Raw genomic sequence first — 22,243 nt, 5'->3', positions numbered from 1 at the left:
GTAAAAATGTCATTTTAATTAACAGGCACATACTGTAATTGCATTTTGTCATTACCGGATAAGTGAGTTTGATTTTTATGAGTGCACATTTCCGACTGAGGTGCGTATACTCAGTTTTTCAGCTCAATGACCAGTTCAGACTGGATGCAATTTGATTAAAATAAAACTTTTATGGCTTTTAGTCCATGTCTGGTCATTTTGAAGCATAATCAATAAGATAGTGTGGTCCTAAAATTTTTAGAAAAAAAATATATATTTTTTTTTTTTACTATTACAGTTCAAAAATATATGTCCACTATATTTGAATAATGATATTAAAATATATATTATTTATTTATTTATATATAAATGTATTCATTTATTTAATAATGCATATGTGTGTGTGTGTGTGTGTGTGTGTGTGTGTGTGTGTACACATATGTATGTGTCCATTCTATAACCTTTGAATACTAAAATAATAAATATTTGTCATGTATTATTATGCTCCATGTTAAATATCTGAAATCATGCCCAGATTATAGCCTTAAAAGTAATAAACTAGAATAATAAAATAGAATAATAAAATAATATTTATAGAATCATAACATAATAAATATTTTCCTTTATTTTTTACATTTTGTATAATAATAAATAATTCAATTATTCTTGTTTTTTTTATTTACATTTATTATTTATATTTATAATAATACATATTTTGTATTCATTATATATAAATGTATTCATTGATTTAGTAGTTTTTATTTGTATTTATTATTCATGAAAAATAGATATTATTACTGTTGATTGGATTAGCAATTTTTTTAATATTTATGTTAAATACTTAAATGTATGACCACTTTATAGCCTTACAAACGATAAAATATTCATAGAATAATACAATTACAAACAAAATGTAGTTTTATTAATTAATAATACATAATTGAGTGATTATAATTTATTGTAACCATATTTGAACTGAAGGTTTATGTTGTTGTTAGAAAAGATCTGATCAGTGTTTTTTTTGGTTTTTAGTTTTTTTTTTTTTGGCTACGATTTAATTAAATTGAAGTCGCTATGCTCTGGGGCAGTTGTGTTGCGGCAATAGATGACAACCTGGGGGCTGTAACAAGAGGCTTGTTGTGGATCTCACCTCGGTCAAATAAAGGCTATGAGTGAGGGGTAGTAAAGTGTCCTGCGGTTTGATGTGTGGGCGTGGGTTGTCCTCGCGTCCTCGGGTTTGACTGGGAGTGTACCTTCACTTTTCCTTCTTCTAAAGGGACAAGTTGCTTGGTTCACACTCGGGAGTAGCTTATCTTTGGTTTGACGTGATTGTCGGCAATGCATGCTATTTTGATGTTCAGAATGACATACAGAAAGAACGCCCAGCGGGGAAATCGAGTTTTCCAAGGGCATGTCTATCAGCCCGGTTTGGTTTATAGGAGGAGCAAATGAAGTCCGGGCAAGGCGGATCGTGACTGGCCTCACCTGAATCGTGCGCGTGAGACCTACCCGTAATATCGCGGTGGGGTCATTGGGGTGAACTGCGTCTGGCTATTTATGAAGGGGCGTGCAGGCCTTCATGAGCCGACGATCGGGGGCTAATGACCTGAAGACGGTTTCAGACCGATAAACAGAAAAACGAGGTAAACAAATAATAAAATGCTCCACGGTCCCCCTTCGCTCTCTCGTCTCTCGAGTGCTCGTCATCTCGATCTCTCGGGCTTCTGGTGTTCTTTTTCTGTGGAGGTGAGATCCCCATGATTGACAGTGATGGGCAGAGGATGTGATAATTAAATATGTTGTTCTCTTAATGGCCTCTAGATATCATCGTGTCTGTTTGTTCTTATTGAGTTGGCGATTCATCATTTGCAAATAATCTAGGGTCGTGTAATTTTCTTCGAATCCCCGCTGTACCATTTGTATCCCCTCTTCCATTACACCCGAGTGAAACGTATCTCGCGTGGAGGTAAATGGCACCGTTAATTACACTTAATGTTACCCAGTGTTAGGATAGTAATAACACATTCTCGTATTCTGCATCAAGTTCATGTATCACGCAGGGATCTTGCGAGAGGTTTGTTTATTTAATGTTCTGGATTCAAACATGTACAGACGGTAAGCTTTAAAATCCAAACCGACCCGAAAGCAACATAATTGAGTTTTAGCGAAAACCTATTTGACATTTCTCAAACCACAGGCCTGTTTGGTTCATTGGAAAGCAGAGATGAAATAAGGTAAAGACGAAAGAAGAAACAGGGGTAAGACAACGCAAGTTTGCATTTTTAATGTGATGCACTCTTCAACAACCGCCTGATGATTGTCATGGTAGAAACGCAATTAAAAGAACATTGAAATAAAGCCTAAATACATGCCATTTCATCCCCCCCTGGGACTGCCACAGAAGAATCATTAAGTTCCATATGATTATCCCAGTAAGACACCTATTAACAAACCTTTATAAATACTTTATGCATCTCATGGATAATAAGAATTTTTTTATGAGCAAAGAACCATTTTGTTTGAAATTAGTTAGTCGCATGAGAGGACACCCTTGGTCATTCAGGGCTCATAAAGAACTTTTCTGTATGATTGCCGAATACAACTATAATGGCGTTCTTGTTATTATCAATTAAGAAGGGGACCCTTTAAATATAAGAGGCATATTTAAAGAATATTTTCATAGTGGTGTAATATATGGTGGTGTAATATAAATGTTCTTTTGTGGATCTTCTCATTTTTTATATGCCATAAAAAAACATTACCTTTTTGACATGATCTATAGATGGCACAGTATGTCATAAATATGCTCTTTGTGGTGGAACTGGTCCCTTTCATGCCACAAAAGAACCTTTTCCATTTCCCCCTGACAACATAACATTTTTAGAGGCTCCATGTGAAAAACACTTTTGTAGGTCATTTTTGCTTCTATATAATGCAATAAAAATAACCATATATGTGTATATTATGGGTTCCATATGATGCAAGAAAATAATTTTATCCAGTTTTTAAATTCGATATTCCTTATATGAACCACATAAGAACCTTTAAAAAATCATGTCATAGAACATGTAATTCCATGTGATGTTTATAGAAGGAAACATAAAAAATCATTTTAGTTTAGAAGAGCCCTTGTTTGTTCCTATCATGTAATATAAGAACATTTCAGTTTCGCACAAGAAGCGTATTTCTTCCACCGCGCTCTGGTGGTAATCCCGCTGGTTTTGTTTGCTGTGTTTCAGTCAGCTATCAGCGAATGAGTTCTGGGAGGATGGTGTCTGAGATTAGGCCTCTGCTCCGCTGCATCAGTCTCCAGCCGTCTGCAGAAGTAAGGATAGATGCTTGCGTCAACAGCAGCCTTCACACAGACAAATCCAGCCCAGTAAGCTCCGTCTGTTTACCAGTGACAACGATAAGAGAAAAACTAGACTAACAAGGACGAGCAGCGGGTAAGCGATTACGCCCCCCTCTCGGGGTCGCTCTCCTTCCCGCCGAACCTTCTGCATTTATCACGGTTCTCAACAGACACAAGGGTCAAAGAAGAGGAGGAGGAGAATTTGCAGTGTGCTTGAACGGAGGAAAAAAGAGAGGTGCATGAAAAAGGGTGTGGCACGGCCCTATTAAAACTCCACTCTGAGATCCATTTCCGGCGTGTTCCCGTGGGGATAATCACAATCACCACCCCTCATTCGGCCCTTATCTAGAAGACTTTCAGACACCTCACTACCTCCTTATCTCTCCGACGCACACTCTCTATACACCTCCACTCCTCCGTCAGGCAGTTGCGATCAACTCCCATCATCCACCGACTCTTCATTAGAAGTGAGTGATATGTCGGAGAGCTGGGCGGTTTCATCCATCTTGCCCACGCCCATCCTTCCGGACATCTGTAATCTGTTTTAGACCTGAGTTACGGCCCGCTGCTCTATCTACAGAAGAGCAGGTTTCTGGTACAACTCATTCTGCGTCCTGTCGCGCACACTAGACTGCACAGATGGGTCATTACGCTGTGAGAGAAATTGGTATTTTTATAGCCGAAAATAATGAGGATTATTCACTTACATGCTATTTGAAGAGCAGACGAGCCTCCGTAGCTCACTACAGGAAACGTCATCACAATGCACACGCACAATGCACCTGAGACAGAACTCGGCTGAGATTGACTGCGCATGATTATAATTATGGAGTATGGAATGAAGGGAATGACGTGTAAAATAGAATCAGACTTTTTTAACCCTTCAGACCACATTGTGAAAGTACATTCAGCTGATGTCATTTAACTATATTCCTACATCAATTTGTGTATGACCTTTGACCTTGAAACCATCATTTATGCATGACTAAAACTGTATGGGCTAAAAATATAAAAAATCAGTATCTGAAGAAAATCAGTTCTTTTGAGTGTGTAGTTAGAATGTTTACTGTAAAATTGGCAATAACATGTTTTTTTAAAGGAAATGAATCCTTTTCAGCAAGTATGGATTAAATTTATCAAAAGTGACTAAAAGATTTTACCATGTTATAAATAGATTTCTATTTCAAATAAATGTTTGTGGGTCTTGGGAATTTTGATTTATTAAATATCCTTTTTTTGTCAATTGTTCCACAAAAAAAACAAGTTGAGTTCATATCAACGTATGTAATATTCTATAAATCAGTGTGAATTATTGTGGTGTTTTGTTGTTTGTTGTCTATTATATATATATATATATATATTATATAATTATATATGCATATAATATATATATATATATATATATAATATATATATAAAGACTGTCCTGTTTATCATATATATAAATAATATTGGGTCCAGGTAGTATGTTAACAGCAGATGAATCTGATTCTCAGCATTTGAGCTGAAATCTGACCCAAATCCGTTGATTTGCTTCACCAATTAAATCAGATGATCTATGTCCATTTTCTATTGATTATCTATCTCCTCAACCACTGATATTTTCCCCCACAGAACATTTCTATGCAGACACGCTATAATTTGACAACTTTCAACGTCCTCTAAGAAAAACTTGTCAAAAGTTTCGACGTGAGGAGATTGATTGAGTGTGACGAAGAGGATGACTCTCGTCTCTGTGGGGTTTTGCCCCCCCCCCCCTCCAGTGGCATGAGATGAAAGCGCTTATCAGCGCCAACAACGTCACGTCACCCTGAGTTAGTACCAGTGTCTTTCACCCATTTATAGACTTTCACAGCAGTGGACTGCAGAAGGAGTGTATGGTGTGTGTGTGTGGTAGTTTGTCATGCTGAAGCTAAACGACTCAGAAAGGCTATTGCATCACTCATGCTTTCATACAATTGACTGAGTGTCCAATGTTATGCTCAGAATCCTCATTCTGGGACATGAGCGGACGTCACACTAATTTCCTTGAACACACCACACACACGCCAACACACACACACCTAAGGGCTTATGTGTCGGCTGCCATCTCAGGCAGGATTGTTGAGAAGGGACTTGCTCAACACGCTCCACTGCAGTGATTTCTGAGGAACAGATTGTTTGATTCATTTAGCGAAACCTTTATGGCTGCTCTCATTCAGCTACAGGAAAAAAAAAAAATCTCTTTAAAATTTTTAAATTATTTCTGAAAATGTTGACGTTTGCTTCCCAGATTTTTTTCCCCTGTTAATCTCCTTTGAGTTTCAGGAGATGTGTCGATGTCCAAACTGTGCCAAGATTTGCCAGGAAGTCTGCAAACAAAAGTCAAACATCTCAATATGGAAATATTTCTCAATATCAAGCATTTCACATTTTTTACAAAATTATCTACACTCACGGTTCAAAAGTTTGGGGTGGGTTCTTTTTTTAAGAAACTCTATACTTTATTCAGCAAGGAAGGTGCATTAAAGAGGACACTTTTATTAAAAAATAAATGCTGATATATTTAAAATAAAATATTAAAATAAATGCTGAATTATTTTTTTATTTTTTGAATCTTGTTGGAAAAAAAAATTCCACAAAAATATGAAGCATCACCATTGTAATTTTAGTAACAAAGAGTACTACTTTTTCTGTTTTCATTTTAAATTTAAATCAAGTTATAGTTTTTTATAGTTATTATGGGGAAATAAGTTTTATTTTTGTATTTATTTTATTATTTTGGCAAAAAAGTTTATTTTATTTCAAGTAAATATATATATATATATATATGGTTTTAGTATTACTTAGTTAACTAAAATAACCCTGATCAGCACAACTGTTTTTCAGCATTGATAATAATAGAAATGTTTCCTGAAACCAGCCCAATCAGCATATTAGAATGATTTCTGAAGGATCATGGTGGACCCTGAAGACTGAAGTATGATGTTGAAAAATCAGCTTTGCAATCAAATGAATAAATTACATATTAAAATGCCATTCAAAAAAGAAAACAATTCTTAATAATATTTCACAATATTATTGTTTTTTACTGAATTTTTGATGCAAATAAATGGGGTATTTGTGAGCATAAGAATCTCATAATGAGAGAGACTTCTTTCAAAAAACATTGAAAAATATTATCTTACCAACACCAAACTTTTGAAACTGTAGTGCATGCTAGCCATATTAGTGCTACTGTGTGAATATAGTGTTACTATATGTGAAAAAGTGTCTCGTTTGTTTTATTTTTATTTCTTCTAAGGAAATAAAAACAGTCGTGGGGGAAGTCGTGGCCTAGTGGTTAGAGAGTTTTGACTCCTAACCCTAAGGGTTGGGTTTGAGTCTCGGGCCGGCAAATACCACGACTGAGGTGCCCTTGAGCAAGGCTCTGAACCCCCAACTGCTCCCCGGGCACCGCAGCATAAATGGCTGCCCACTGCTCCGGGTGTGTGTTCACGGTGTGTGTGTGTGTGTTCACTGCTGTGTGTGTGCTTTGGATGGGTTAAATGCAAAGCAGGAATTCTGAGTATGGGTCACCATACTTGGCTGTATGTCACGTCACTTTAGGAGACACATATGAGATAAAGTGGATATTTAAGTTGGCCCTATGAGTATATGTGTTGGATTTGTGTGTGTTTCATTGCAGTTTAGACGAACTTTATTCCCTCAGTGCCTGAGATAGGAAGATGCAGTTTACCGCACCGATAAGAGCTCACAATGAATGCTGCTTCATTCAGCCGGCAGGAAATAGTTTTGGTGTTTACTGTTTGTTATATATATACATGTTGTGTGTGTGTGTGTGGTTGTGTGTGTGTGTGTGGTTGTGTGTGTGTGTGTGTTTGTGAAGTGGAAGTGGAGTGGAGATACGAACACAAACAGGAATATAAACAGAGAAAGGTTTACCGACCAAGATTGATAACCACAGATAGTGTGGAAACAAGCTCTGGCATCCCAGAAAAAACCTGCAGCGGTGAATTTATCCAATTGATCAGACACAGACTTCAATAAAGGATATAAATAGATCCTCACAAAATTAGGCTCTAAATGATCTAACTAACTTGAGTATCTGGTTGTCTCAGATACCAAATTTATTTAGGTGAATCTCACAAAAAACATGTTTCACACTCCAATAAAAAAAAAAAAAATTGCAACATGCAAATGCAAACATATTTTTATAGAATGCAGACATTTTTGTTGGTTATGTTAGTCCCCCAGCATGGACTGGCTCGAGAGAGTAAGTGTTTTGAAATTAAATGTTTATGTTTTATAAGCAGGATTGATGAGACTTGTTAGTGGATTAATATTTAACTATTTAAGAGAGTTACTCTCTGTGATCATTCCATTCTCTGTATGCAAAGTGATTTTTAGTATTTTTATATAGTATTATAGTATTTATTAGTATTTTGAAATATATTTTTTTGTTGTTTTTTTTTTATTTTTCCTGTCATTTCTTATTTTAAATTTATTTTAATTTTATTTTTAGTTGTTATGTGCTATTTGGTGTTTTGCGCATTTTTATAAGTTTTGGTTTTTAAGTATTATATTAACATTTTTTCAGTTTTAGTGAGCACTTTAACTATTTCATTTAGTTGCCAACATTTCTTTTCAACATTTCATAATAAAAAGACAGTAAATGTGTTAGCACAATATAATTTTGGGGGGTTGAAATATAACCATATTCTTGACAGGCCCTGTGAGATCCACTGCATCCCTCTGCTTTATCTCCACTGAAAGATTTGAACAAAAAAGTGATCCAATGATGGATTAGACAGCACTAATGGTGAGTTTCACGCTTAAAGAAAAGTGGCCTCTCATTATGCCGAAGCGTGAATATCTTCTTTGCAAGCGTGCGAGCGGCTTCTACGTCAAGAACAACGACGTTCTGATTGCCCTTTTTCAATCTGCCATCTCAGTGTTTTGAATCCATTAAGTAGAGACCCGCTACCCACAATACCTTACGAGGAACTGTAATTGCGGTGTGGTACGTGACATCATTAACCCTGCATCATAGCGTCATAGTGTTAACATTAGCATCGATTGTTCCAGTCTGATAAACAGCATGGGGGTCATTAACCTAATCATACACAAATAAGTCCTCTTTTCATCTTTCTTCTTTCTCTCTCTTTGTCTGTGCAGAATATCTCCCGGCCCCTGTTTTGCGGTATTAGCCGGCTGAGAGTGCATGCTGAATTTCAGCCATTTTATAAAAATTGCCCTTTAGTTTCAAGATTTCTTTGAAATGAAGTCTTTCATAGGCAACCCTAGGACAAAATAAGCTCAAACTATGTTTGGTACATGTGTATAAGTACTGCTGTATCAGACGGCTCTCTGATCTCAGGGCTTGAGGTATTATAAAGACCATGTGATGAATTCACAGAAGCTTGTGAGATGCGGTCGGGTGGTGACAAGGGTTTCATCTAATTGTTATTGTGGGCCGTGCATATGTCCTGCTGACGTAGTTTAAAATGACATAATCAGATTTCTGTAGCCTGCTAATCAGATTTTGCAATGTTCATTTGATTTCCATGTAAGATGTGTCCTGTTGTTGCTTAAACAGAGCAGTTTGAAGCTTGAATGGAGGGAATCAGATACAGTATTGAACAGATCAGTGTCTTTCATTGCCATGTGTACAACTGCACAAATGAGCAGTTTCTACTTACACAGCTCTTTGAAATACTTGATTCTGATTGGTCTGTTGCAACATTTCCAAGGTCAGTTATAGAGTACATTAGTGCCTGCTCACTTTTTCTGGGGTAAAGTATTTTTCCATTCATTTTACCAATAGGGATTTTTAAAAAAGTCTTTGTTAAAGTGCTATGAACCAAGCCAACCTACGGTGGCCCATTAGTGCATAACACAACACAAAATCTCCACAACACAATGGAAAAACAACAAAATTAGCAAAAAAAAATCAAAACAATCAAAAAAATCTTAAACAAACCACAACAGACTTAAACAACAATGAAATTAGCACAAAAACAATGGAAACAAATATTAAACATGTTTGATATTTATGACTTTTGCTTGGGCTGCCTCTGATGTGATCCCTGCGATAGCCAATGAGAACATGCAAGCATCAACTACCAGATGTTGCTTGCTTCTATAGCTGAAACTTGGCGTGAAATAGGACTGAAATATTATCCACATTCTTTTTTTTATACTTTGTTTTTTTACTGTGAAACGAAAACGCACACCTGGAGAGCCAGCTGACAAAGTTGATTGTTCTCCATTTGTTTTTTCATCTCTAGTCACGTTTGATCTCACGAGTGTCCAAGAATTCTTGTGTAACTGTGAAATCGTTCCTACAATCATCAAGTGTGTGGTCTCGCAGTCTGGTTGAATTGTCTAGTGTGCACATTCAGTGGATTATAAGGCAAAAAATCGGTTAAAACTGTCTTCATGTCTGTGGTCTCCCATGGTTTTAAAACCGGTTTAGATTTGAAAATTGTCTAGTGTGTGGCCAGCTCTAACCGATCTCATGAAAGTGTGTATAAATAGTATGCCAAATAAAAACGAAAACTCTTGATATTGATATGCAAAAATGGACTTTGGCGTGCATACTACGCGATGGGTAGGTTTAGGGTTTTGGCGTAGATGCATAGCATATGCATGCCAACAAATTTCATATATCATATGCACGCGGAAAAAACAGCGTATTATATGCACGCCAAACACACATGCGTATAATATGCATGCCAAAGTTTATATTTGTGTATTAATACTACAAGTTTTCGTCTTTATTTGGCGTACTATTTATACGGCTTTTCGTGAGCTCGGCCAGCCTAAGCAGGACACATCCACAGACGTCCTTCCATTTGAGAAGCATCCTTTATTTCTCATAAGCTGCTCATGTTTCAGTGCATTTTGGGTATTTTCTCTCACCTTCTGTCAGGAGTGTAGCACCAACATGTACAGACAAATCCTTTACAGTAAGACCTTTAACATACATTAACAAAGTAGATAGAATAAATATAATGTTGATTTTAAAATATATATAAGTTGTGTGTGTTATTTTTAAGGTTCTTTTTTTTTTATTTTTTAAAGCTGAAAACCTTCCATCATAGTTCATTGTAGTTGCATGTAAAAAGTAGCAAGCCTACCTTTTGTGTTTCACAGAAAAAAAAAAGTTAGATCTGGAAATAATTTAAGAGGCTACTCTCTTAAAAATAAAGGTGCTTCACGATGCCAGAAGAACCTTTTTGTCTAAATGGTTCCATAAAGAGCCTTTAACATCTGAAGAACCTTTCTGTTTCATAAAAGGTTCTTTGTAGCGAAAGAAGGTTCTTCAGATTATAAAGAAAGAAATGGTTCTTTAACAAACCTTTGATTGAATGGTTCTTTGTGGAACCAAAAATGGTTCTTCTATGGAATCGCTGTGAAGAACCTTTTAAGAGTGTAGGCCTATTATAATTTGCACATGTTAGCAAATTAGTGATTATTAATAATTAAATCTCATTACTGTAATTCTATTGGTTGGCTTGACATCTGTTTAGTAAAGCTCTCAGATTCTGTGTGTTTATTTTACAGCTTGATTTGATCACTTGACATGTTTTTGCAACACTTTGTTGTCAAACCCAGCTATATTTTCGCCCTTGCTCAAGTATCTCATGATGCAACTCTCTCCCTCAACCTCAATTTGGCTCTCCTTCTCTCCCTCTTTTTTCATCTTTCTCTTTTGCTCATTCTCCCTAACAGTCCCACGTGTGGCAGTGGTGGTGTAATTTCCACCATTTGCTGATTTCTGCGTTGATGTGCGCAGTAGGGGAGTAGCGCAGCTGTGCTTACCTCTTTGCATGTCCTGCTGGGATTCTCAGTTCGTTATCAATTATTCTGCTAAACTCTCTCTGGAGCACGTGGTTCCGACCGGGATAATGTGAGCGCCAACCTTTAATCAAGTGTGAGGAGACCCGTCTCATCAAATCCCACAGAGACGCAATACGAGTCGTTTAAATAACACACACACACACACACACACACACACACACACACACACTTCATTCATAAAATATCCTGTCCAAATGTTTTACACAACATACACTAAATAAACCTACAGCTGTTTTTGTTGTGAAATGAGATTCTTGGTTTGATTTTTATCTAGATAGGCCTAATGTCTTTACTTTCTTCATGCAGATGTTCTTTGTCTTATGAGTGCACATTATTTCAAAATAACATTTTGCCCTCGAAAAATTTGGCAACAATAGTAAATGTGACCACGAAATCGCCTTTTCACACTTCAACTAGCTAACCCTGGGTCATTCTAAACAACAGGTTTTAAAAAAAAAAAAAAAAATCTGGGGGGTTATTTTGCTTCACATTTCACACTTCTCATAATTTACTCAGGTTTGACAATTAAAGGGTTAATTCACCCAAAAATGAAATTAGCTCACCTTCAAGCCAGCAGGTGTATATGATTTTCTTCTTTCAGACAAATCCAATCGGAGTTATATTAAAAATTGTCCTGGCACTTCTAAGCTCTATCATTTCAGTGGGTGGGTGTTTCTGTTCAACAGTCCAAAACACTTTTTTTTGCGCAAAGAAAACAAAAATAACATAATTTAGTCAACCATTCTTCTCCCCCGAGTTACGTCTTCCGCCATTTTAGAGAGTAGGCCTATTACAATGCTTACGCACACTTTACCCTAAGCATAAACAACGTTTATTACGCAGATTACAACGCGAGACAACCCGCTTCTAAATTGCAAGTGTGGGTTAAAAGTGGGAAATAGAACAAGGATAACCTGGGTTATATGGGAAAAGTCCTCGGAGTAGTTACTTATTTTGAAAAAAAATAGCTATTCGCGACTGTTACATAAAAATGTTTTTTCTTGTTGAATTGTGTAGCATCACAATCTACATGCTGCTACTTATTAGCTGTTCATGTTTGCAGTGCTTTATGTGTAGTTGTATTTATCAAAAGTGTAGGACCATTTTTTAGCCATCTTTGTGATCTGTACTTTAATTATCTGGAACAAAAAAAAAGAATATTTATGGTGAATGCTTAATATATTACCACACATACATTTACACTTAACTACTACCAAAACATATTGTTAAAAAGCAGTATGAGGTATTTAATGATGATTTTGAGTGAACTATTCCTTTAAGCACAATCACTTCTTTTAGTTCCTACGTCATGTTGAGGGACGGTCAAGACATCGAGGGGACCTTGGTGATGCGTGGTGCATGCAAAAGAAAGACGTGTCTGAACATCGTCCTCCATCATAGGACAGATTTGACAGGATAAGGCAAAGCCCAACTCCTCTGCAGTCATGGTGTGAGCAGGTTTGTCAGCGATGATGATGAACATCTGCAGTACGAGAGTGTGGTGATAAAACATGAATCAATCTGTTGATTTAAAAGTAGTGATTAAGCAGTCTATTGGATTCAGGTCAGCAGGTTTCATGAAGAGGTCCAACTGACTAGAGCTTATTAAATTGATAGTCGTGTATCTTGTCTTGTCATGTAGAATTTGGAAGTTATTCAAAACATTGGAGTTTTTAAATTATGATTTTTTTTTTTTTTTTTTTACTTGAGGGCTCAATAACAGAGACAATCTCAGAAAAGTTGCTAATACTAGTAGCCTTTCCTAGAGTGCTAATTCAAGTTGATGTTCTCAGGCAATCATTGCATTTTTAGCACGATGACTGACATTGTGTAAAAAAATACATATTGTGAGATAATTACATGCTAATATAATTCACACTTTTAACTGTTTTAATGATTCAACTAAACAGTTAGCATTACAGTTCCATTATATATAAAGCAATGTGTTCATATTAACATTTTGCAGAAGTTCTTCTGTCTTAAAGAAATATTTCACCCAAAAAATTCTCATAATTTTTTGCCAAAAGCAATGGTTTAAAGTTAAAAATGTCTTAATGAATAGATTTGATTTTTATAAACACTGAACTTTTTCAGTTCACGAGATGTTAAATTCTTGACTAGATACTTGTGGATTACTTGTGGATTATTGTCATATTTTTATCAGCTGTTTGGACTCTCATTCTGACGGCACCCATTCACTGCAGATGATCCACTTGTAAGTGAGAGATGTGATGCTAAATTTCTTCAGATCTGTTTTGGCGAAGAAACAAACTCATCTACATCTTGGATGACATGAAGGTGAGTTAATTTGCGTTGATTTTTAATTTTTATGTGACCTGTTCCTTTAATGGCAGTTCACCAAGTAATTTGTGACAGAACTAATTGCTTCACCTTACAAAAATGCGTAGATTAGAACAAATCTCAGTGTTTTCTTGTGTAAAATTAGAAATTATCGTAACCAGAGTTCTCTTTGCTCATGGTTTACTGATTTTATTACAAAAGTTCTTTAATACAGATAAATAAATAAAGACAATTACATTTGTTTGTACATACGGGATTGTAATACTTGTGCAGTACCGCTCTTTAGACTCCAGTTTTTTATTTGGGTGCTTCAAAATGAAACATACTGAACAAAACAGTGATGTGCACAAACACAAGTACATATTTTATTTAACATCAGCCACAGATTTTACAAGTTTATGATAATAAAAAGAACCGAAGTGTCAAATGAAAAGATGAGGCAAAAAATAAATAATTTTTTAATAAGGAAAATATACATAGGCTCAAACTCAACTAAGTTTGGCATCCCCCTGGACAAGCGCAGGGAACAGAGAGGGTTTTATGCTCTTAAACACACGTCTTCAACGCTGTTGCCCTTCATCTGCTGAAGCTCTTGGTGGCCCAGTAGCCGATATGGAAAACTAACTCGGTTTACAAACTTCCCGCTCGACACCATTCTGACCACAGTGTTATCACAGCCAACCTTCATTTGAGCTGATGGGAAGAAGAGATATGGAGAGCTTTGTGAGTTTCTTTGCACACTAAATTGCTCAGCACCAATTGCTGCTGGAACCAATGATGATGCACAACAGATAAAGTAGGAAGTGCTCACCTGGTCCATTAAAGGAGTAACAGAGATCTGCCATAGGGAACATCTTTGACGTGTCCATGCCGTTTCCACCCAGAAGCTCGACAAAGTCTCCAGAACCGGCACAGCCGAGAATGGACCGCTATATGGATAAACCAGAAGTCTTAAAGTCATTATAATTTATCAGTGTCTTTATATCAACTATATATTTTGAATGATATCAAATTAGCTTTACTCAATTTAAAGATTCTTAATTAAACAACCACTCTATTTTACTCTATTCTATCTCTATTTGTTGTTCTAGACACCCAGCTTCAAGTTAACCACAGAAAGACTTATAATGAAAATGGTGACTAATATTTATTTAATTTTACATTCCTCATCTCTTGACCAGAAATCAGATTTTTGCTCAACGTTTTTAAGATGAGAATTTTGCAAAAACTCAGCTGTACTTTAACCTTATAAACAATATGTTGCTTGACCAGAAATCAGATTTGTGTCCCCTTGAGATCATTTTATAAACTTATTTTTTTTAATTATTATTTTTGGAAGGTTGGTTTGTGTAAATACTGTTGCTTGACCAGAAATCAGATTTGTGTCCCCTTGAGATCATTTTATAAACATATAAACACTTTGAAATAGTGAAATTTGTAAATAAAATGTATTGAGTCATATTTATGATTTTATTTATTATTATTTATTGGGAAGGCTGGTTTGTGTAAATGCTACATTTCTTGACTGAAAATGCTCACCTTGAGATCATTGTGTTGGCCGAGACTGAGCTCTCCAATCTGGATCTCCACTGGATAGATGATGGAAAAACTGCAGTTCCTGTGTGCTGTGGAAATGATTCATGGTGAAAATGATCATGGTGAAACTGCCCTCTGGGGTCTGAGATACAACATTACAGGCTACAAAAAGATCGAGAAAGAGAGAGAGACAGATGGTTAACCATCACATCTTGCATGTAAGCTTCAAGCGTGGCTTCTGCATGAGCCATATGTCATTCCTCTAACAGTGTACGTGCTCTGAACCTTCTGGACATTAGTGACATTAGTTTTCAAGATCATCAGTACTACTGAAAGGCAAAATTTGAAACGATTAATGCATCATTTCCAGTGTCATTTTTGTATTCCTGTACACTTACGGAACGGATTGATGAGTTTGCGGAATGTTACTGTGAAGCTGCTCCCGGATTGGTGGAGTCTGAAGAACAGCTCATGGCGACATTCTGAGAGGACCGTACGATTGGTCGAGTCACTCCAGTCTCGCAGTAATCAGAGTAACGCCTCGTCAGAGGAAGAGGATGGTCCTGTGTGCTGGGAAACTTCTCACCCTTCATCACCCAGCCATCAAATACCTTAAAGACAAAAAGTGGTTGCATTAAGACACCATTATACTGTAAAAATGATGTTTTACAAGAAATACTATTCAAGTCCCTCTACTTCGAAATTTCATGTTAAATTTCAGTTCAAGGTGTTTCTTGTACCATTTCTTAGCAATTTCTAAGTGAAAATTCTTTCAAAGTACATCTTACACCTTTTTTTTTTTTTTTTTTAAGCGTACTTCAAGTTAACTGTGTTGAAGTCATTTAGTTCGGTTAGATTCAGTTTGCATATTTCCCTTCAGTTCACTCTGCCTGATTCAGGTCAGTAAAGTTCACGCCAGTTTTGTTTCAGTGCCAATAAATGATCTTAAATTTCTTCATTAATTCAGCAGCCTACATTAACTTCCACAATATCCCATGTGGGGTTTATCAGACCTATATAAACATACATGTAATCTTGCATGGACTATGAAAAGCCACACTACACTCTTATAAAATCGCCTCTGCGTTAAATACAACCCAACACCCCAGGATAAACGTTATGTAGACAAATAATACTTTAGCGACTGGCCGTTCGTTTGCAATCCGAACGTTTGAGCAGTTGGGTTAAACACTGCAGCCAGAGAGGTTGAGGTTTTAAGCATTTAGGCTAAACACCCAACTGTTTTTGTATTTAACCCAAACCATTTTAGAGTATAGTTTCCTTAGCTGTGTTGCAGACATATATGATGGAAATAAGTCTGGAATTACTTTTGCTTAACCTGAGATTTTTGATTCAATTTGTTTATAGATTGAATATGATAGATAATTGTAAACATGCTTGTTTTGTTGGATGCCCTGTCCTTAAAATGACTCGACACGTGATCTTTTGTTAGCCCCTGACTTAACCTGGCTTAGTGTACATTCACAGCTTGAACAGGTATATATTTACACAAACACACCAGCTGTTTTTGTCCATATTTAGAACAAAATAAGTTACTTGTAATAACTATTAAAATGACTTTTGTAAACAGGAAAAGATGTAAGAACATTTCACCTTATGAAATCCCCCTCACTCTGCAGTCGATGTTGACGTCGAATTGTACTCGATTCTATGATGTCACTAGGCTCGCCGATGAAAAAACACAGCGCAGTTTAACTGTGGACGTTCTGCTGTGAATGTTAAATGACCCTTACGGCCACCATGTCCCAGACATCCTGAAAGAAACCGAGGGAAGATCGAGACATGAAAAGGTGGAAACCCAGAAAAATAACAATAGTAGCTATAAGTGATGAAAACCACACTTTAAAATAGTGCCATATTGTGCTAATATAGCGATTTTGTAAACAGTAAAAATACTTATTAAAAACATATGAAGTCAACATCAGTAATCAAATCATTTATTTATTATTCATGACGCGTGTCTTTGGCAAATAAAATCCCAGAATCCAGAAAGTTTCTGTCATCACTCACTGAGTGCTCGGCGGTACACAAACTCCTCTGGTAACTCTCGCTTTAGTTCAGAGCTGAGCAGAGATAATAATCCTTCCGGGCTGATCTCGTTATCCTGATAAAACAAAAACAAAACAGGACATGGGAATGGCTGGAATTAGAAAAAAGACGTCAAAATAAAAAAATATAAATACATTTTAATTGCATTTTCAACCAGCAAGTACGCAAGGAAATGATGATTTAGGTCTCCTTGGATTCAAAAGAGGTTCAAAAAAGAGAGCTTAAAATGCTCTTAAAGACTGTCATTAAAAAGTTGCACCATTATATAGCCTAAGAAATAAAACATTATATTAAATTGCATACAAAACAGTAGGCTTAGCCTATTTAATCACACATATTAAATGCTAAAAGCATGTGCCACTAAAAAATTGCACTTGCAGGTAGATCTATTTCTGCTTTTTTTCTAAAATGTCTTTTCGTTAACATGTTTTGTTTCCTTACAAACACATTTTGCAGTGCATATGCTCACAAGCGATACAATAAAGTTGCATGGTATCATCATTACATTGTTATAACATACCAACATTAGGATATATATTGTGACTGATGATTGCGTTAAAGCCACAGATAAAGCTATCGAAGTACTCTAATGATTGTGTGTGTGGTGTGAGGTGAGCCGTTCTTCTCGCGTGAATACGTCTCACCTGTATATGCCAGAAAAGCGCGCGTGTCCCCGGAGAGCCGTGACGCTCAACAGGAGGAAACACAGCTGTACGCGCGAACGTAGTGCCCGACATCTCCGTGGGTCTGTCCGCGAAGATTTGCGCAATAAGACGAAGAATTCCGCGAGCTCCACGAACAGAATGCTGCTTTTATACACCCTCACATAAATAGAGGAGGGGGGGCTTGCCTGTATGGAATCAATTGATGTGACGTCCGAAAGAGAGGAGAGAGTGAGGAGCGAGAAGAGGGGGGCAGGACAGATACCTAGTGTTTATTTACTTTTTCTAGTAACTGAAATAGACTGGTAAAAAATAGATGATTTTTTTAATTGTACCCTACCAATAAAATGGGTAAAATCCAGGAGTCCATTTACACTAAAAGAGCAATTGTAGCAGGCTAAGACGTGTTACTGAGATTCATGTGTAATTTCTTATGAATATGCTGAATATTTTCTAGTTACTATTAGAATACATACAAGTATTAAATTCAATATATATATATATATATATATATAAACAATAGAAGTCTAATATATATATATAGATATCTATATATAATCTATATATATTATTCTATTCTAACAATGCATTAGATTTGTTTTAAAATTATTGTACACCACACACACACACACACACACACACACACACAGGCTATATATAAAATAGTGTAGTGTAGTAAATGGTTACAGGTAACCTGGATTACACAAAAAGAGTGCCAAAATGTAATATTTGTAATTAGTTTTTTAAAACTAAGTTGATTGTAAAATGTGTTAAAATGATGCTAATCAGCTTACCGTTACTTTTTATGGATGACATGATTGCAAATTATACACACAATGGCAGCCATTTTTTCAGAATTTATTGATCCCCCTGAAGTAGGCAGAATCCATTGGTCATCTTGAGTAATTCTTGAATACATTACTGACTACAAATTTGCATCATGTAATTTGTAATCGGCCATAAGCAGTCGTCCTCTCTCTCTATCTACTCTCTCCTCTCTCTCTCGCTCTATCTCTATCGCTCTCTCCACCAAAAACACACCACACACATGTTTGTTTTTGTGAATAGTGGGGGACATCCAATAGGCGTAATGGGTTGTATACTGTACGACGGTATATTCATATCGCAACTACACCAACCCTACACCTAAACCCGACCCCTGACAGGAAACTTTTGGCAGTTTTACTTTTCAAAAAAAACTATATTACTTTATGGTGTTTAGCAGAGTGTTTAAAACTGGGGACATGGGTTTATGTCCTCATAAGTCACCCTCTCCTTGTAAGACCTGTTGTCAGACCCATGTCATTAGATAAAGTGGTGTCCTGATATGTCACCAAAAAACAAAACACCACACACACACACACACACATACACAACACACACACCACACAAACACACATACACCACCCATACATATATCTATATAGATATATATATATATATCTATATATATATATAGATATATATATATTCCCCGAAGGATTTAATATTAAACCACCCTCGCAGCTGCTCACATCTAGGCATCTAGGACCCTGTAAACAAACAAATATATGTAGTCTTATTTCTTAATTCTTTTGTTTTAGTGAAGATGTAGTACTCCTTTTCTCCAGCGCAGAAAAATATCGAGGAATTTCACGGCATTGGGAGGAAGGTGTAGGTTGGTCTGGATTGAAGTAGTGAATGTCAACATACAGTGGGTCAGTGAGGTTATGATTGGGGTTTTACAAAGAAATAGGTTCCGATAAAAAGGAAAATTGCTGTCCTTTACTCACCATTTACTCACCGTCATGTCATTTCAAAGGTATGCATTACTTCCTTCGGGGTCCAATTAAAAGGGCCGCTTTTTGTGCTATATAGAAAACAAGAATGTAACACCAGTATGGAACAGCATGAAAGGTGGAAGTACATAATCCTCCATATGTTTTTTCCGTTTGAGTAAACTAACCGTGTTATAAAATTGATTCATTATACATATCAAATGAAGGACAGCTGCACTTTTCCTTTGCATATTAATATGGCATGTCCACTAAGAGGTCGCAGACTGGTGTTATTTTTATCCCAACCTACAGTGAACCAACTGTGTCAGGTGAAGCCGAGTAACAGCGTTTCACCCTCACGAAACAGATATCTGCACTGCTCTTAACCTATTTGCTCTCAGCTTCTAAGGGTCTTTGAGAATTAGGGTCACTGAAGTCACCTCAGGTCACAAACAATCCGAATGAGCAGGGACGTTTGGGTGTATGCATGAGGGTTTCTGAAAAAATCCTCATGAGGGAATTAATTAATGTCTCCAAAAGCCAAAAGTTTCCTGTGTAAACGTGTTTTACAGTTGGATTAATAAAATTAGCTCAATTTTAGGAACAACAGAGTTATGGAAGGACAAAGCCACGATACAAAGATGCAGTAAATATCTGGGATTTGTATGTTTTTTTTTCTTTTCTGTGTTTTCGTGACCCCTTTTTCACCCTCTCTCTGGCAGTCTAAGAAACGCTCCACTGTTTGCATGAAATGAGTCCAGCACGGGTGCAATAGGCTAGAGTTCATGGCTTCATACAGCAACGTTCATTTATCTGTGTGACGTCATTAAATTGTGGAAAAGTTTAGATTGAGTCCATTTTTGCCGTTAGTTCATAAATGCTCTTGTGGAACAGAGGAGGAAAGTTTTGAGTTCTAAGAGAGTTGCAGTGTGCTTTTTGTGCTTTTTAGGGCATCAAGACTCAATGATCTCATGATCTGACCCTTAAAAATGGCATTAAGTCACTATATTTTAGAATGCTGATACAAAACTACTGGTTATGTAATGCTTAAGTTTTTTTGAAAAGGATGCTTTGCTCACACATGGCAAGAACAACTAATGTCATACTGTTTAGGTTCTCCTTCGCAGTGTGTTGCCATCATCTTCAGGGAGCTGCAGACGGTTCCATCAAAACAACCCCGTTCTGGCATTTGAACCACAACTCTTGTGCCGTTTCCCGGTTCTATCAGAGGCCTTACCGGTGCCCCGGGTGAAATGAAAGGTAAGCTGTCTTTCTCACACTCACTCTCTGGACTCAGGGGACACTTGGCCTCGTGAACTAGAGATGGTCAGTACAGTTTTCCCGACTTCTGGCAGAATATTAATGGAGTTTATCAGGACCTACACAGTGTGCTCTTTTATACAGTATCCATATGTATGTGCACTGTATTTTGTTTGGTGGTGGATGATCAAATTTTTTTCTCACAAATATAGTATAGAAACCCTGAGATTTCTTGCTTGAAAAACTGTATCCCCAATGCCACTTGACCTTCCTTTTTTTTTGTGAAGAAATATCCCTGTTTTTGATCAAACTCACAATTTGTTCAGGACTGACAAAAGTTGCATCACAGAAAATTCGATAAAACTGTAGTAAATTTTACTTCTTTTGGACCCCAAACAGGTTTCTTCTTGATCACTCCTCACTTCTGCCATTTGGTCAGACAAAACGTAAGTTCCGCCCCCAATTAATTCCATTGGTTCAGCCCGTGTGTGGCTGATGTCAGCTGGTTGAGGTGGTGTGCAAAGTAAAAAACTGATCCCACAACAAAAAAATGTTCGTAACGCGAAACTGTTAAACTCGCCTGTTAGCCATTTTGGTTAACCCACTAATTTAATAAAACAAAAAAAATTAATCTGATGAAATAATTTTTAGAATTGTATTTGTCATAACATTTTTAATTTAAATCAATGTGCTACATATTACTTACCACATATTTACGATACTATAATATCTATTTATTTAATATCCATTTTTTTTTTTTACAAAACAAAACATAAAATCACTCAAAATCTGAGTACAAAAAAAGTGTGCAAATCGTCATCAAAATTTTTATAGAAAAATATGTGTATATATATCTATCTATATATACTAGATATATAGATCTATATCTATCACTTCTGTGCGTATGTCATCATATAGACCCGTGTATATATATATATCTATATATCTATATATATCTATAGATATATCTATATCTATATATATAGTTGTTGTTTTATATCCTCATTTAAAATATGAAGAAAATATGCCTATCATCTAGCCCAATTTGCATAAAAATGACGGTTAAATGTTCTAAAATTCTGAAGGTACAGTTTTTTTTTTTCCTGTTAATGGCCCGTTACCTGTCTAAGCATTGGACCATTTCCAGTGCTCACGCTGTTATCAAGCCAATTCTATTAAAAAAAGGCCCAAGAATCAACACAACGCAACCAACAGCTAAATTACATTCGTTTAATGAAAAACAACCGCTCCATCAGTGGCAACCTGTGCTGTGTGCCTGTTTCCATACTTGAGCTCAAACTTGCAGATCTCATTAAAACCTAATATAACAGTCACCATTTGTTTTGCGACGTTTCTTTTACGACCTACTATAACCCATGGGATAGGTGTTTATTGGAATCCCAACCCAAGATTTCTGACTGATCCCCGGGCTAACTGTGCGGCTTCACCCCCCGCTTCGTTTATTTCATTCATGCATCCAT

The 22,243-nt window shown here is 36.4% G+C and overlaps 1 pseudogene; it reads right to left on the bottom strand.

The window, feature by feature from the left end:
• Window positions 1-13,832: 13,832 nt before the first annotated feature.
• Window positions 13,833-15,648, bottom strand: LOC109067861 (annotated as a pseudogene).
• Between the last annotated feature and the right edge of the window lie 6,595 nt (window positions 15,649-22,243).

The sequence above is a fragment of the Cyprinus carpio genome, chromosome B21 (assembly GCF_018340385.1).
Source record: "Cyprinus carpio isolate SPL01 chromosome B21, ASM1834038v1, whole genome shotgun sequence".
NCBI lineage: Eukaryota > Metazoa > Chordata > Actinopteri > Cypriniformes > Cyprinidae > Cyprinus > Cyprinus carpio.
This window is presented reverse-complemented; position numbering and strand designations above follow the sequence as displayed.